This window comes from Phyllobates terribilis, unplaced genomic scaffold (assembly GCF_046119375.1).
Source record: "Phyllobates terribilis strain yellow unplaced genomic scaffold, ASM4611937v1 Scaffold_1__5_contigs__length_1240528914, whole genome shotgun sequence".
In the NCBI taxonomy this organism is placed as follows: domain Eukaryota; kingdom Metazoa; phylum Chordata; class Amphibia; order Anura; family Dendrobatidae; genus Phyllobates; species Phyllobates terribilis.
Genome location: NW_027362761.1, coordinates 393,550,739 through 393,567,504, shown reverse-complemented (window position 1 = coordinate 393,567,504; position 16,766 = coordinate 393,550,739). Strand labels below are relative to the sequence as shown.

General features: G+C 43.5%; 1 protein-coding gene across 1 annotated transcript in view; it reads left to right on the top strand.

Moving 5' to 3' along the window:
• The first annotated feature begins 1,651 nt into the window (after positions 1-1,651).
• LOC141264426 (uncharacterized) overlaps positions 1,652-16,766 on the top strand; it is a 199,598-nt gene continuing 184,483 nt past the window's right edge. Inside the window, exon 1 of the mRNA XM_073676713.1 lies at positions 1,652-1,912. The gene's annotated coding sequence lies outside the window, so the exon portion shown is untranslated. The remainder of the gene's footprint in view (positions 1,913-16,766) is intronic.

Sequence of the window (16,766 nt, the reverse complement as noted above, 5' to 3'; positions counted from 1 at the left end):
GTGATCTCTGTATTACCTGTACACTGACACTATATACAGAGCTCCTATGTATAATGTCACTGGTGATCACTGTACTAGCTGTACACTGACACTATATACAGGGCTCTGGTGTATAACATCACTGGTGGTAATAACAGTGTTGTTAGTATTGTGGTTTGTATTCCTGATCAGTATTGTAGTATTTGGTCACTATGTGATGGTAATATGTAATCTGGTCATGGTGTGGTAGTATTTGTTCCTTGTATGTGGTATTTTTCGGTCACTATGTGGTGGTAATATGTGGTCTGGTCATGGTGTGGCGGTATTTGTTCCTTGTATGTGGTATTATTCTGTCACTATGTGGTGGTAGTATGTGATCTAGTCACGGTGTGACAGTATTTGTCCCTTTTGTATGTGGTATCATTGGTGTTGGTATAGTGGATTGTGTTGTGTATGGTGGTCATTTGTTCTCGCTGATATTAACTAGGAGAAGATTTTTTCCATTAGGCCACGGCCCCACTATCAGTATTTGGTCAGTATTTTTTCTCAGGAGTGGGAGCCAAAACCAGGAGTGGGTGATAAATGCAGAATTGGTGACTTGTTTCTATTATACCTTTTCTCTGATTGTTCCTCACCTGGCTTTGGCTCCCACTCCTGAGATAAAATACTGACCAAATACTGATAGTGGGGCCGTGGCCTCAGAGATTAAATACTTGAAACACAGAGATGCACTTACAGGGGTTCTCTGGTGAAAACGAGTAATCATCTCTCCACAGGATCAGTGATAAGTTATTGATTGGTGGGGGTCTGCTGACACCCAATCGGCAGAATGTGTGGAGCTTTTATCCTCATTAGATTGGAGCTCATGTGCAACTCGACCACTGATCCATTCATTCCCTCAGTGGCTGCTCTCTTTTTTTTGGAAGCTCCCAAGAGAATGAATGAGGCTGAGGTTAGATGGCCCACCTGTAGCTCCATTTTAAAATGGGGATAAAAGTGTCCTGTCAGGGATAAAACTTCCACATTCTTCCGACCAGTGCATTTTCCAATGGTCGGACCCAAACAATCAATACGTTATCACTGATCCTGTAGAGCCCATGGATCGGTGATAACTTGTTATAACCAAAGAACCCTTTAATGCAAATTACCACAATTGTACATCCCAGTTATAGAGTGTGCACAGTAGATGTGCAGGAGCTGCTTGTGTTTTACAGTCAACGCTCCACTATAACAGGGTTAAAGACTAACAGGTATTTGCATATAGCTGTAGGGTGGACCCCTAGGGTCAATTCCCCCTGTGGGCCCCAGACACCCCAGTCCAACCCTAGTAACAGTCATTGAGCCTATAATGTCAAACTGCGACTCAGTTTTGGGAAAGGTGTACAAATTGTTAAAAATTGAATAAATGTACAGTTTGAATCTAGGGAATATAGAAAGTGCAAAATCAATAGCCATACTATGTGGATTAGCCTATCTAGCGACTTTACACAAACAGAAGCAATGATTTACTATTACTCAATGTCATCCTGTGAAAAATATCAACCTATTAAACAATGCAGTACTCCGACAGATGGGAGTGCAAGTTGTGCTTGGGTAACCTGTGTGGTTTTCAACAACGTTGACCTCAAATAATATTTGCATAATTCGTAAATCTTACAGGTTATTTATTAACAGGCAGAGAAACTGGAGTAACATGTATTCAAGCCTGCTGCGTACAGCATTTCCGGGGCTGTAAAAGCTACTGTTTCACTACATACCTGGTTGAAACACATTGACAGCTTTCTACCTTTTTAGCTACTAGTTTTGTTATTTTTGTGGAGGCCAAGAAGAAAATGAAGAAATCGTCTTTAGAAGATTCTGTTTTCTTAGATAACAGTTTTACAAATTATTCTCCCCTGAATTCCCTGGACAGTCCTGGATCAGTCTTCTTTAGGTAAGTCATGTTTTATTAATCAGAGGCATGCCGTATACAGATAGTAAACCACAATATTAATGATCTCTGTGATATACAGGAGCATAACTCAATGCTCGTCATATATAGGAAGTATAAGAAAAGAAAACCACTGAATCCTGTACGTAATCGTCAATATCAGAATATAGATGGCTTTTCTCTAATGAAGTGCTCGTTTTTCACAGTGTATGTTACTTTAGTTGAATAAGTCAATTGTGTTTTCTAAAGAGTGGCTTGCGTTAATCTTTTATTCATTATTCTAAAAATAGCTGTGTGACATGTTAGCTTTGCAGCAAGTGCAGCCAATGACCTATTAGCAGAAGGAAGAGAATCACACTAACATAGATATATCCCTGTACAAGTGGTCGTGTAAACCAGCTCCTTAACAGTCACTGCATTAGTAGATCATACATGTCAGTCAGGGGCGTACATAGGATTCATGGGGCCCCATAGCAGAAGTTCAAATTGGGCCCCCCCCCACCAAAAAAAAATGTAAATAATTGTCAGGGTCACAGAAGAGCAGATCTCACAACTTTCCAGCCTTTACATAGTAATTTTCCTCCTGCTGACGTCCTAGGCCCCTCTTTCATTGTCCCATAAAGTGTTATACCAACAAAAGTGTCCCCCAAACACAGTATGATACCCCCATGGTGAATTCCTCCACTTGCGCAGTATAATGACCCTACTGTACCTCACCTCAACTCCCAGGGCAAAGTTTGCTGACCCCAACACAGTATGATCCCCCAATTGTGAGCCCTAGAGCTAGAGAGGATGGTAGGTAATAAGAGAGGGTGTTATACATAATAAAAGATGAAACTATAAAACTAAGGAAGGCGCTATACATAATAAGCGAGTACAATATATGCTAAGGGTGTATGCTATACATAATAAGTGAGTACACTATGTACTAAGGGACTGTGCTATACATAATATGGCTCCATTCCTGCATCTGTGTGCAGTGTCAGTGTGCTGCCCTGTTTTACAGACGCATTGAGCATGTCCTATTCTAATCCTTAAAATCGGTTCAGAACAGGACATTCTCTGACCATCACAGATCTCATTCTCAGATCCATGATTTTCATGGATGTGTGAATGGATCTATAAAACTCTACAAGTCCGTGGGCCATCCGATAAAAAAATCTGACATTTCACACAAATGTGAGAATGCAGTCTAAGGGATTTTACATGTAACATTATCACTCCAAGTCATACAGCGCAGATACAGAATAATATTTACATCCAAGCACTTACCACTGACGTCTCGTCTGATCAGAGTCGGTTTCTGCTGCTTCTTCTCCATCTGGTCAGACCTTCATGTCGACATCTCCCAGTCACGATTCGTCTTGTCATGATGATCTCCAGCCTAGATAATAACAAGGTCACATATATTGTATATATACACATGTGTCTCCCCCACACTGCGCCCCTGAATACAGATCTGTAACCCTCCATTAATATACTATTAGCCACTTAGTAATCAAAATATAAAGTGATAAGCAGCACTGTGCCCCCCATTAACTATAATCTCCACCTGCCAATAATATAAATTATTCAGTCTCTGTGACTCTCCCCAATTAACTGTAACGCTATGTGCACACGGAAAATAAACAAGCACCCCCATCATTGCTCTGTCCCAGCACCTCCATCATTGCTCTTTCCCAACACCCTTGTCATTGCTATGTCCCAGCACCTCCCGTCATTGCGCTCTACCAGCACCCTCAACATTACTCTGTCCCAGCACCCCTGTCATTGCTCTCCCAGCACCCTCGTAATTGTTCTCTCCCAGCACCCGTCATTGCTCTCTCCCTGCACCCCGTCATTGTTGTCTCCCAGCACCCCGTCATTGCGCTCTCCGAGCACCCCCATCATTGCTCTGTCCCAGCACCACTATCATTGCTCTCTCCCAGCACCCCCATCATTGCTCTCTCCCAGCACCCCCATCATTGCTCTCTCCCTGCACCCCCGTCATTGCTCTCTCCCAGCACCCCCATCATTGCTCTCTCCCTGCACCCCCGTCATTGCTCTCTCCGAGCACACCCGTCATTGTTCTCTCCCAGCAACCCCCGTCAATACTCTCCCAGCACCTCCATCATTGCTCTCTCCCAGCAACCCGTCATTGCTCTCCCCATCCCCGTCATTGGTCTACTAATCCCCATCATTGGTCTCTCCGCACCATCAGCCCCATCACTTCTCTTCCCAGCCCCACCATTGCTCTCCCCAGCCCCATCAGCCCCACGATTGCTCTCCCCAGCCCCATCAGCCCTACCATTGCTCTCCCCAGCCCCATCAGCCCCACTATTGCTCTCTCCAGCCCAATCAGCCCCATTATTGCTCTCCCCAGCGTTTCAGTAAAAATAAAAAAAATACACTTACCTCTCTGCCCGTTCCCCCACCAGCTGCAGCATCACTGCTCTTACCAGCCCCACCGCTGCTCTCCCCAGCCCCATCAGCCTCACCATTGCTCTCCCCAGCCCCATCAGCCCCACGATTGCTCTCCCTAGCCCCATCAGCCCCACCATTGCTCTCCCCAGCCCCACCATTGCTCTCCCCAGCCCCATCAGCCCCATTATTGCTCTCTCCAGCCCCATCAGCCCCATTATTGCTCTCTCCAGCCCCATCTGCCCCATTATTGCTGTCTCCATCGTTTCAGTAAAAATTAAAAAAAAAACACTTACCTCTCTGCCCATTCCCCCACAGGCCGTAGCATCCTTGTTGTCTGCAATTTCCTCTCTCACACAGGCCCGCGCTGCATGATGACATCATGAAGCAGCACATGCCTGTGTGAGGGAGGAAGCAGCGGGCAGGAAGCAGAGGACGGATCTCTGCAGCTCCGCTGCCATTCTGTCCTGTCAGCAGCGGAGTTGTAGGGATCGCTCCCTCCCGCCACGAGCAGGGAGCCGCTGCACCGGCGGGCCCCCCCAGCTCACGGGCACCCCTGGACTGCTATTGGCCCCCCCAGCTCACGGGCCCCATAGCAGTCTCGTGGTCTGCCGCCATTGGCGGTACGCCAATGATGTCAGTGTGTTCATCTGGTCCTCAAATTATGCCGTTTACTATTAGAAAATAAGTCATAGGCACTTAGGTTGGACTTAAAGAGAAAGTATGGCGGCCTCAATGTAATCGGTCGGGGTTTTTTTCCATTGCGTGAAGAAAAAGATAAGCATCGCAAGCTACATAATGTACATTAAGAGGCTGGAACGCAGATTCCTGGCATGAAATTTAACTTTGTAATATATTTTTTGTTTCAACTCCTTACCATTTTGATCATTTCTGCATGGTTTCATTGAATAGGGACATTAAAGAGGTTGGCCACTACTTTATCATTGATGACCTATCTTTAGAATAGGTCATCAATGTCTGATTGGTCAGGGTCTGACACCCGGAACTCCAGCCAATCAGAAGACGTAGCGGCTCCGCAATTGAGCAGTTCCAGACAACACCGAGAGCAGCTGTTCAGAGGGGGTTCCGAGTGTCGGTCCCCGACCGATCAGACATTGATGACCTTCCTAAGGACAACCTCTTTAAAGTAGTGGACAACCTCTTTAATGTTCAAGGCAGGTTTTACCTATAGTCAAAGTAGGCCTGTGCCTTTAGGCAGTCCTTTAGAGAAGGCACCCACTGAATGGAATAAAACAATACAACTAACAGTGTATATTTCTATGTAATTCATATATGTTTTTATGACAGATAATAAAGCCTCAGGATGACTAGAATTACCAAATCCACATAATTACCACTTAGCAGCTATACTAGACCAGTTAAAATATTGGTGGTCTCCAACCAAAAAAAAACTATGGTCCCAAATTAAAGTATTTGCTTTTACGTCTGTAAAGGGATTATCCCACAAACGAATTAATAGATCTTGGGATACAAATAAGTTCCACAATTGGATGTGTTTAAATAAAATGTTCCTGTGCTGAGATAATCTGTGATGTGCCCCTGCTGTGTACTGTGTAATGGCTGTGTCTGACCGTGCAGGAACATGGTCTGATCATACCACATCTCCTGGGCAATGGAGGAAGCAAAAGAGTATACAGACATTACAGCAGGGGAGGAAGCAAAAGAGTATACAGACATTACAGCAGGGGAGGAAGCAAAAGAGTATACAGACATTACAGCAGGGGAGGAAGCAAAAGAGTATACAGACATTACAGCAGGGGAGGAAGCAAAAGAGTATACAGACATTACAGCAGGGGAGGAAGCAAAAGAGTATACAGACATTACAGCAGGGGAGGAAGCAAAAGAGTATACAGACATTACATCAGGGGAGGAAGCAAAAGAGTATACAGACATTACAGCAGGGGAGGAAGCAAAAGAGTATACAGACATTACAGCAGGGGAGGAAGCAAAAGAGTATACAGACATTATAGTAGCGGATCGTAGCAGATTGTTTTTGTGAGGTGTAATATTTGCAGTTTGTTTTTAAACATGTAGTGAAATGGTTTACCTCACAGAAAGTAACAGTTATGATCCCATGTGATCCAATCAGCCTTGCTGCATTTGGTTGAATCTGAGTAGAAAGTGTCGCCCTGTACACTTCAGAAATCATCGGAATCTTTTTGTGTTCAGGCACATCAATAAACATTAGTGACCCAGTGCCATTGGAAGCCATGCATGTTCATGCCATCACACTGCCTCCGCCGTGTTTTACAGAGGATGTGCTGTGCTTTGGATCATCAGTTGTTCCAAGCCTTCTCCATACTTTCTTCTTCCCATCATTCTGGTACAGGTTGATCTTAATTTTATCTCTCCAAAGATTGCATTTCCAGAACTAGGCTGGCTTCTTAAAATGTTTTTTGTGGCAAAGTCTAATCTGGCCTTTCTATTTTTAAGTCTGATTAATGGTTTGCACATAGTGGTGAGCCCTCTGTATTTGCTCTCATGAAGTCTTCTCTTTATTTTAAAGACGGGTCCTGGCACTCACGTGAACGAAGTCAGTTCATTTATTCCACATATAGAAGAGTAACAAAATGTTTCAGCCCCTCACAGGCTTTTGTCAATTTTGTGGCAATTGACAAAAGCCCACGAGGGGCTGAAACGTTTTGTTACTCTCCTATATGTGGAATAAGTGAACTCACTTCGTACACGTGAGTGCCGGGACCCGTCTTTTCTATTTGTGATTTATTTTCCACGTGCACCAAGGACTGCGGAGTGCCGACTATACTACTTCTTTATACTGTTCTCTTTATGGTAAACTTAAATACTAAAACATCTACTTACTGAAGAATGTTCTTCAGTGGATGTGCTGAAGGGTTTTTTTCTTAACCAAGGAAAGGATTCTGCTATCATTCACCACTGTTATCTTCTGTGGACATTCAGGCCTTTGAGTTCCCAAGCTCACCAGAGTGGGGTTTTTTTGCAGGAAGTACCAAACTGATTTGGTCACTCCTAATATTTATGCTCTCTCTCTGATGGATTTCTTTTTTGGGTTCACAGCAAGAGCTTCCAAATGTAAATGCCATAGTTAGAATTAGCTCCAGACCTATTACCTGCTTAATTGATAATGGATTAACAAGGGAATAGCCCATGCAGTCCATTAAAGAGCTTTTGAGATAACTGTCCAATTTGCTTTTCAACCTTTTAAAAAGAGGCAGCTACATATTAAAAAGAGTTGCAATTCCTAAACCCTTACTCTAATTAGGATGTCAATACCTTCAAATGAAAGGTGAGAGTCTGCACTTTAAATCCCTACTAATATAACTATCTTGAATATGTTTTGGTAAACAGCTAAGATGCCAAAACTTGTGTCACTGTCCAAATATCTCTGGACCTAACTGTAATTAATTACAGTTACACTGACGAGCAAAAGAGTAACAATGTTTTGAACTTTTGACCTTCAGGCTCAATATCTCACCAATCACTACTGCTTTAAACATGAGACAACCATCATTTTATAGACCATCATCTTGGCTATCTCATAGATAAACTTGACTTGCAACTATTTAGCATATGATTAGTTATGCAGATTCTTGTCATGTCACTGCATTGTTACTGTTTTGTGCATTGTCGTGGAAAAATCTTTTTCTTCCTATATACTAAAAATACAACCTGATCTCACATTCCCTAATAGCTCAGTGTGGTGCTAGATTGATTCCCAAGCAAAAGGTCACTGGTTCGAACAGAGGAGCAGCCATGCAGAGTATTTCCCAAGAAAAGAGAAATAGCATCATCCAGGTCATCAATGGCGGTCTCTTCTCTTAGAAGAATAGGCAAGCTGGTAACTTGCAGAATTAAGCTTACTTGAAGAGAGATTTCCAAACAGAAACTTGTAGTAAACAAATAGTTAACAACAGGACAGTAGTGATGTAAAGACAAGCTTGTGTGCACAGAAACAGTTCAAACATAAATAGCAGAACTATATTGACTATCTAGAAACATACTTGAAGAGGTGCATTACCTTGATTGCAAAGACTGCGGTGAGAGCAGTAACAAAAAGTTGTTAATCCAGAAAGTTGATTGCAGATTGATAGGTGTGGACTACATATAGCTAAACTAGACTGAACTTATTATGAAATTATGAGACACCTGGCTGAAGCTGAGCAACTCTTGCCAAACGCATGTCAACAGAGATCAATACTTTCTCAATACTCAGACAGAAAATGGCTGCCTAAAGTAGCGTTAATAGTCTTTGGATCATGGTGTCAGAGGTGTTTGCATGGTTACAACAGGAACCTGGTGCAGACTAGCAAACAGAGGACTGGCCATAGGAGAAGGAAGAAAGACCTGGCACCTGAGCCAGGACAAGTGAATAAAATATTTGCAACCAACAAACTCATAACCTTAAATGGGAACATGACTTGAATAAATCTTTCACTAACATTCAATGGGTTAATGCATATACTACTTTTCTAAAAAGCACTAAATGTAGTAATCATCATGACGCAATTGTAAAAATGCTATTTAGAGATTGTACAATACTCCTTGCAAACTAGATAACTGTTCCCCAACTCTTCTAATGAATGTTGGAGAGGTTGAGAAGATGTTGGTATAATACTACGTTTCTTTTAGGAATGTCCTCTCCTTATTCCATTATGAGATTCTGCACAGGCTCATATTCTACAATAATTTTCAGAGTCAATTCTCGGTTACCTCTGAATTAGCACTGCGATGACTGGATATAGATAATATTCCTCATCCATCATACAGAATAATTTTCTGTCACATATCTATGGCAATCATTACCTCCATAGCACAAAAATGGAAATCACCTTTAAATACCTTCAGTCTGAGATAAAAGGAAAGGAAAATTCTATACATAAAAAGCTATGATAGTACAAAACCAACATAATAGTTACAGTTTGGTAGCCTGGTAATGTTGGAGAGTCTCTCCACATGCAGTTGAATTACAATGAAATTAAGTACAAGATTTAAGGCACACTGTTAACCCCTTTAATTTAGTCTGTTTATTTTCGTTCTATATTATATTAAGTTTGTTAATACAAAAGTTATTGTATATAGACAGTAGAAATGTCACGGGTGTTTTCAGGTGTGACAGAGTCATCCTGGATCCAACTGTAGAAGGTCATTGCACTTGTCTCTGCAAGCACCTTCTTGATCTCTTCATCTCTGTAGTGTAGGGATATCCTTCTCCCTCTAGGAACTAGCAGTTACCTCCACCTTCTGCTGGTAATTATCACACCCTTGCTGGATGTTTAAATACGTTCAGTCTCTCCAGAAAGTTACAGGTGATAGCTCTGTTTTCCTTTGTCCAGGCTTGAAGTACTAGTAGTTGGCTAGTATCTTCTTGGAGTCCCCTTAGAGGATAGTTGGCGTGATCTCTCTGGTGTCTTCTTAAGCTAAGTGTTTCCCTTGTCTGCCTACCTGTTTGTCTTTAGTTGCATTGAGGGCTGACTAGTACTCACCCCGTCCCCTCCCTACCTAGGGCCTATCGCTATGGGCAGTCAGGGATTAGGTTTCCTGCTCGGCAATAGGTGCGGAACCTATTTAGGGACGTTAGGGGAGTCAGGGTGACTGTCATATCTGCCTAGGGGTCTCTACTCCCCATTTCCCTAGTGTTTGGGCTTCCTCCACCTCTTCCCGTCGTTGTGCACTTAGTCTTTCCCTCACCTTGCGTGACAAGAAATGAGCAAAATCAAAATTTATGAAACTTGCAGGTCTGGTTCAATTTATTTGCACAAAATGTATGGTACAAAAAAAGTGGCAATTGCAATGGAGTGGTTGTATAAGAGAAGAAAAAAAATGAATTTTCGGAACTAAGAATTTGGGAGCCACTAGCAGCAGCAGGAGGACCACTACTGGCACAAGGCAGTAGGACTACCAAATGCAAGCCACAATTGGCCTCCTTTGCCAATGGCAAATGTATTAGTGGAGATGAAGCACAGGGCATTATGTAATATGTTACAAACAGCACTCACTCGTTGCACACGTGACTCGGATATGTGACTGCAAATGGGGACTCCGCTTCTTACATTCACTGATTAACTCCTCTATCACAAAAGGCTGACAATGAGCTAAGTGCACTGCACAGCCAGTTCAGAGATCCACACCACACTTATGGCAGCTGCCACTTACCATTTTGATAGACTGCAGCCTTGGATTTTTCACTAAAGCCACGGCCCCACTATCAGTATTTGGTCAGTATTCGGTCAGTATTTTTTCTCAGGAGTAGGAAAAAAAACAAGGTGAGGAACAATAAGAGAAATGGTATAATAGAAACAAGTCACCAATTCTGCATTTATCACCCACTCCTGGTTTTGGCTCCCACTCCTGAGAAAAAATACTGACCGAATACTGACCAAATACTGATAGTGGGGCCGTGGCCTAATACACATGCACACCCAGCTTTCCTAAGCATAACACTGGTGAACTTCTATAGTCTGGCACAAACAACTAGACTATATTTTCCCTCTTTTGAGTTTGTGGGTACGTTCAGAGAACTAAGGAACAAATGAACTACATTGTAGATTACATATATTTAAAAAAAGGTGCCTTGCTTATAAAATACAAAAAGATGAAATAATAAAAGGCCATACATATAAGGCAAAAACAGTACAAAAATAAAATGGTTAAATACAGAAATGTTATATGGATAGAATCTGTGAGATTTTCTGGCGGAGGAGATGGCCGCAGAAATTTGGACCGATCTACAATGCACTTAGTATTAGCTAGGTCTGACAATGAGTTACTAGATATTGTAAAAAATCTCATCCACACCCTTCACCCCTTCTCCTGATCAGGTGAGAGGAGAATGGCTAATTGTATTGATGGCAATATGGGTGCAAGGACATAATTCTATTTGATGTCATATTTTCCTACAGGGACCTGCAAGTGGAATAATGTGATTGCCATATTTCTGAGCATACTTTCACCATCCTAGGCACACAAAACACGACTATGATTTATCCATAATTCAGGTTGATATTACATTTCTGTGGTTTCCCAAGGCTGAAAATCCTGGTGCTTTATCCATAGAAGCAATGATGTCCCCTGATCACAGATACATCTGAGGACGGTGTTGATATCAAATTATTATCAATATGGCATGAAAATATTGCACTTCCCAAGCCAAGTGATGTTTCTGGTATGCTAGAAATGTACCAGCTACATTAGGCGCCATTATCTTCTCCTGTATATTTTAGCACCTCTTTGCTAGTGAAAAAATACACAGAAAATGTTTGCTCTTCCTCCCACAGTTGGCTCCTTGCTAATCTATATATTTACTCACAAAGGAGAATGCTTTTGTGATTTTGATTTATCTGATCCATAATTCAATCCCTTAAGAGAAAATATGGCACATCATTGTTTTCAGTCACAGCAGGATGATGTTACATCTGAAAGAGACAGCATTCGTTCGATTCAGCAGTTGGCAAAAAAGTGGCCTCCCTGATCAAAATGACGAACAGGGATAATTTTTAGATCGATTTTATTATTTAAAAAAGTGAAAAAGTGGTGTGGTGTGTTATTAAATGTGCTGTTGGTTACTAATGAGTTACCATCCGTTTCTATGGTGATGCCACTTTGCCATTTCTAAAGCTGTGTTTGTGTTAAAGAGCTTGAAAGTGCTTGTGACGCGCCCCCAGGGCAGTGGGGTACTCGGTGTCCGGGCCTATGGATGTTGGGGGGGAATATGTCACAGTGGCTGGCCCGGTCCGTGGCCCAGGGCGGTCAACAAAAAGGGGATAGTTTATATGGGATTTGTAGTTTGATCGTGACGCCACCTGTGGTTTCTGGTAATTTGTACCAACGCTGCTGCAGACCTCTGAGGTAGTTGATAGGGCAGCTAGGATAGAACAGCTCCCCACAGGTGGAGCGGGCCTCAGGGCAGTGTAGAGTTTGATGGTGGGTGGTGCTGGGACTTGTGGTGCAGGAGAGATGGCGCAGCTTAAATAACTGACAGAGGCAGTGCAGTGCAGTCATCCGAGTTTTACTCACAGTTCTTGTTCAAGGTTCTCAGGTACACTGTATGGGTGTCAGCCTCCCGCGTCACACTGCGTCCACCAGACCAGGGGTTCAGGTCTTCCTCAGATATGTCGGGAGCACTTGACGGAACCCCGCTTTCTTTATGTTCCTAACTAGACCGACTTCCCGCGCTGGGCCTTCTCCCTCCTGCCCTGCGCTTCCCACACACAGTCCCGATCGGGTGCTCTGCAGTCCCTCTGGGCAACCTGGAGTTCCTGGACCTACTTGATGCCCTTCACGGTGACTAGGGTGAGACTGTGGCAACTGCACCATGGAAGTGCAGAAGCCTCCGGTTTTTCCAGCCGAGACCTGGAGTAACACGGCTGGTGCAGGGGCCGGTCCCCTTCTTTGGCCTGATCCCTCAGACACCTGGCAGATTCGGGGCGTACGGGTGCTGTCCTGCACTCACCGTACCCCCTGGGATCCCTTCTGTAAAACGGAGCCTTTCTCCTCTGCTCCCCTCCTGGGCCTCTATCACTAGGCCCCACTTATGGAGCAGAGCTCATGAAGAGACTCTGCTCCCCTCCTTACTGTTATGATCTGCAACATAGGCTAAGGAAAGAAGGGGAGAGCTGTCCCTACAGTAAGACTAAGCTGAGCCCCTACGTTGTAGCGGGCTACCTGTTCCTTGTGAACAGACCCGCCTTCGTCCTCGGCTAGTCTGAACGAAAACCTATAGAGAAAGGGAGGGGTCCCTAAAGGAACTAAGGACTGGGACAAAATGGGACACCTCCTAACAGAAGTTGTTGCAGAGCAAAAGATAAACTGACAAAAAGTACTAGAGGTCCCAGAGGACCAAGCAAACTAGAGATAGATAGGCACAAAAGCACCTGGCTAGAGAGACAGTCAAAACAACACTGAAGTCCAGCAAAGCCAGAAGGCGGAGCTGGAATATATAGGAAGATGGTCACGTGACCGCAAAACACAAGATAGAAAAAAAAACAAACAGGAGGGTTCTAACAGTACCCCCTCTTTTATGAGGATCCTCCTGATCCTCCAGGCCCAGGCCTATCCGGAAATCTCCTGTGAAAAGCTCTGACAAGTCTAGGTGCAGAGACATCATCCGCCCTTACCCAGGAGTTATCCTCGGGACTGAACCCCTTCCATGCGACGAGATACTGCAATCTCCCTCTATGCCATCTAGAATTCAGGATACGAGAAATTTCATATTCACCGTCTTCCACCACCGGAGGAACTGTGACACTGGCATCCCTATCCGATACATCAGCCTTTTTCAACAAGGAAATATGAAATACAGGATTAATCTTCCAGGAGGTGGGAACCTCCAACCTAACAGCAGACTGGTTAACCACCTGAAGCACCTTGAATGGCCCCACAAACTTCGGACCCAATTTTTTAGAGGGAATCCTCAACCGCAGATTCTTTGAGGACAACCAAACCATGTCACCCACAGTAAACAAAACCTCTTTACGTTTCCTGTTAAAATACTTCTTGGACTTTTTGTTAGCCTCTTGAAGGTTACAACGTACATTAGTCCAAACTCTCTCCAAATCACCAGAAAAATTCTCCTCCTCCGGCACCGCCGACCCCAATTTGGAGAAAGAACCAAAAGACGGATGTCTCCCAGTACAACAAAAAAAAGGAGAACACCCAGCAGAGGAGGATGTATGGTTGTTAAGAGCAAGTTCTGCGAGTGGCAGAAACTCATACCACCCCTCTTGATTGTCTGCCACAAAACAACGCAAAAACTGTTCAACATCCTGGTTCTTTCTTTCTTTCTTTCTGTCTGTCCATTAGACTCAGGATGATACCCAGACGAAAATGACAAATGGACTCCCAACCTGTCACAAAAAGCACGCCAAAGGCGAGCCACAAACTGAGGTCAGAAACAAAGTCGGTGGGAACGCCATGGAGCCTGACAATTTCCTTAACAAACACCTTAGCGAGTGTCTTAGCGCAGGGTAGCTTAATGAATGGAACCAAATGACACATCTTGCTAAAAAGGTCCACGACCACCCAGATGACAGTGAAACCCTCGGACACAGGAAGGTCAGTAATAAAATCCATTGCCAGATGCGTCCAAGGCACACTAGGAACCTCCAGAGGGCAAAGCAACCCCGCAGCAGGGGTATGTGAAGCCTTTGACCTAGCACACACCGTACATTGACGCACCCACTTGATGACTTCCTTCTGCCACCCAGGCCACCAAAAACTGCGACTGATAAGTCTCTTAGTCTCAGAAATTCCTGGATGACCTGCCAACCGAGACTCATGATATTCTACAAACAAATCTCTCCTAAAGGTTCTAGGCACAAACAACCTCCCATGGGGAGTGTTAGATGGGGCATCCTCTTGGGCTTTCAGAATCCCATCTTCCAAAACGGAGTCCAATGCTGTTACCACAACTCCTTCCTGTAAAATGCTCTCCTCCTCCTTGGTACCAACCATGGGAGAAAAGCTGCGAGATAAAGCATCGGCTTTAACATTCTTAATACCAGGGATATAAGTAACAGAAAAATTAAACCGAGAAAAAAAAAGTGCCCACCTAGCTTGACGGGCATTCAAGCGTTTGGCAGCATCCAGATAGATCAAATTCTTATGATCTGTGAAAACCTGAATAGGAAATTTAGCACCTTTCAAGAAATGACGCCAATGTTCAAACGCGAGTTTAATAGCCAGCAATTCCCGATTACCAACATCGTAATTAAGTTCGGCTTCTGAAAACTTTTTCGAAAAAAAAGCACAGGGATGTACTCCATCCTTGTTCTCCTGAGACAAAACTGCACCGACCCCCACCGAAGAAGCATCAACCTCGACCAAAAAAGGCTTGGTCTCATCAGGCTGCATAAGGATAGGGGCAGAACTGAACCTCCCCTTGAGATACACAAAAGCTTCAATGGCCTCAGTAGTCCACTGGACCGTATTCGCACCTTTCCTGGTGAGATCGGTCAGCGGCTTAACAATTATAGAAAAATTCTTAATGAATTTCCTGTAATAATTGGCGAAACCTAAAAATCTCTGTATCGATTTCAAACCAATAGGCCTAGGCCATTCCTGCACAGCCTGAACCTTCACAGGGTCCATCTCAAAGCCCTCCCTGGAGATAATGTAGCCCAAAAAACTAATTCTCTGCACAGCGAACTCACATTTCTCCAGCTTAGCAAAAAGTGAATTATCACTCAATAACTGCAACACCTCACGTACACTCTGCCAATGGGACTCAAGATCTGGTGAATAAATCAGAATGTCATCCAAATACACAATCACATTCTTACCAATCAAAGGTCTCAGGATGTCATTAATAAGGTTCTGAAAAAACACGGGTGCATTTGTAAGACCAAAAGGCATTACCAGATTCTCAAAATGACCTAACGGAGTGTTAAAAGCAGTTTTCCATTCATCACCCTCCTTCATTCGTAACAAATTGTATGCCACCCGGAGATCAATTTTAGAGAACCACTTGGCCCCCACTAACTGGTTAAACAAGTCAGGAATTAACGGCAATGGGTAGTAATTGCGTACGGTAACCTTATTAATTTCACGAAAGTCCAAACATGGACGTAAACCCACGTCCTTATTTTTAACAAAGAAAAATCCAACTGCCACAGGCGACTTAGAAGGTCTAATGTGACCAGCAGCCAAGCTCGTCTGTATGTATTCCTCCAAGGCCTTTCTCTCAGGGATAGTCAGATTAAATAAGTGACTCTTGGGAAGAGTAGTTCCAGGAACAAACTCAATGGTGCAATCATAATCCCTATGAGGAGGTAAAACTTGCAACTCCTCCTCTGAAAAAACCCTCCAAAAATCCTGAATAGGCACAGGTAATTCCCCTTTTTCCACAGCCGCAATGCGACCATTACAACATTTATCATAGCACTTAGGACTCCAAGACTTAATCATTAGTAGACCAGTCCAGTAAAGGATTGTGCAGTTTTAACCAAGGCAAACCTAAAACGACTGGAGAGGGTAAATTATTTAATACCACCAAATCCAAATTTTCTTGGTGAATGCCATTGATAGTGAGGGGAAATGCAGCAACCTCATGAGTAATACATTTCAAAGGAGTGTTATCAATTGCAATCACAGAAATAGGTGATGACAAAGGTTTGGATTCCAAATTAAGTTTTTCCAAAAAACCCTTATCAATCACTTTAAGTGTTGAACCACAATCCACAAATACCTGAAATTCAATCAAATCTTCCTGCAATGAGGTACTCCCTGAAAGAAATACTCCCTTAGAGCTCAAACAAGCAATACGGGCGTAACTGACCTTTTTTTTTTCTTTACTTAAACGAAGCTCGCAGTTCTTAATCAAATGGTCAGGCTTACCACAATAAATACACAATCTCTTGGAAAACCTTCAGTCTCTTTCCTGAGAGCGGGGTGACATCGCCTCAACCTCCATCGGTTCTCCGCCGTCCAAGCAGACCCTCTGAGGACTAGGAGCTGCCATTGC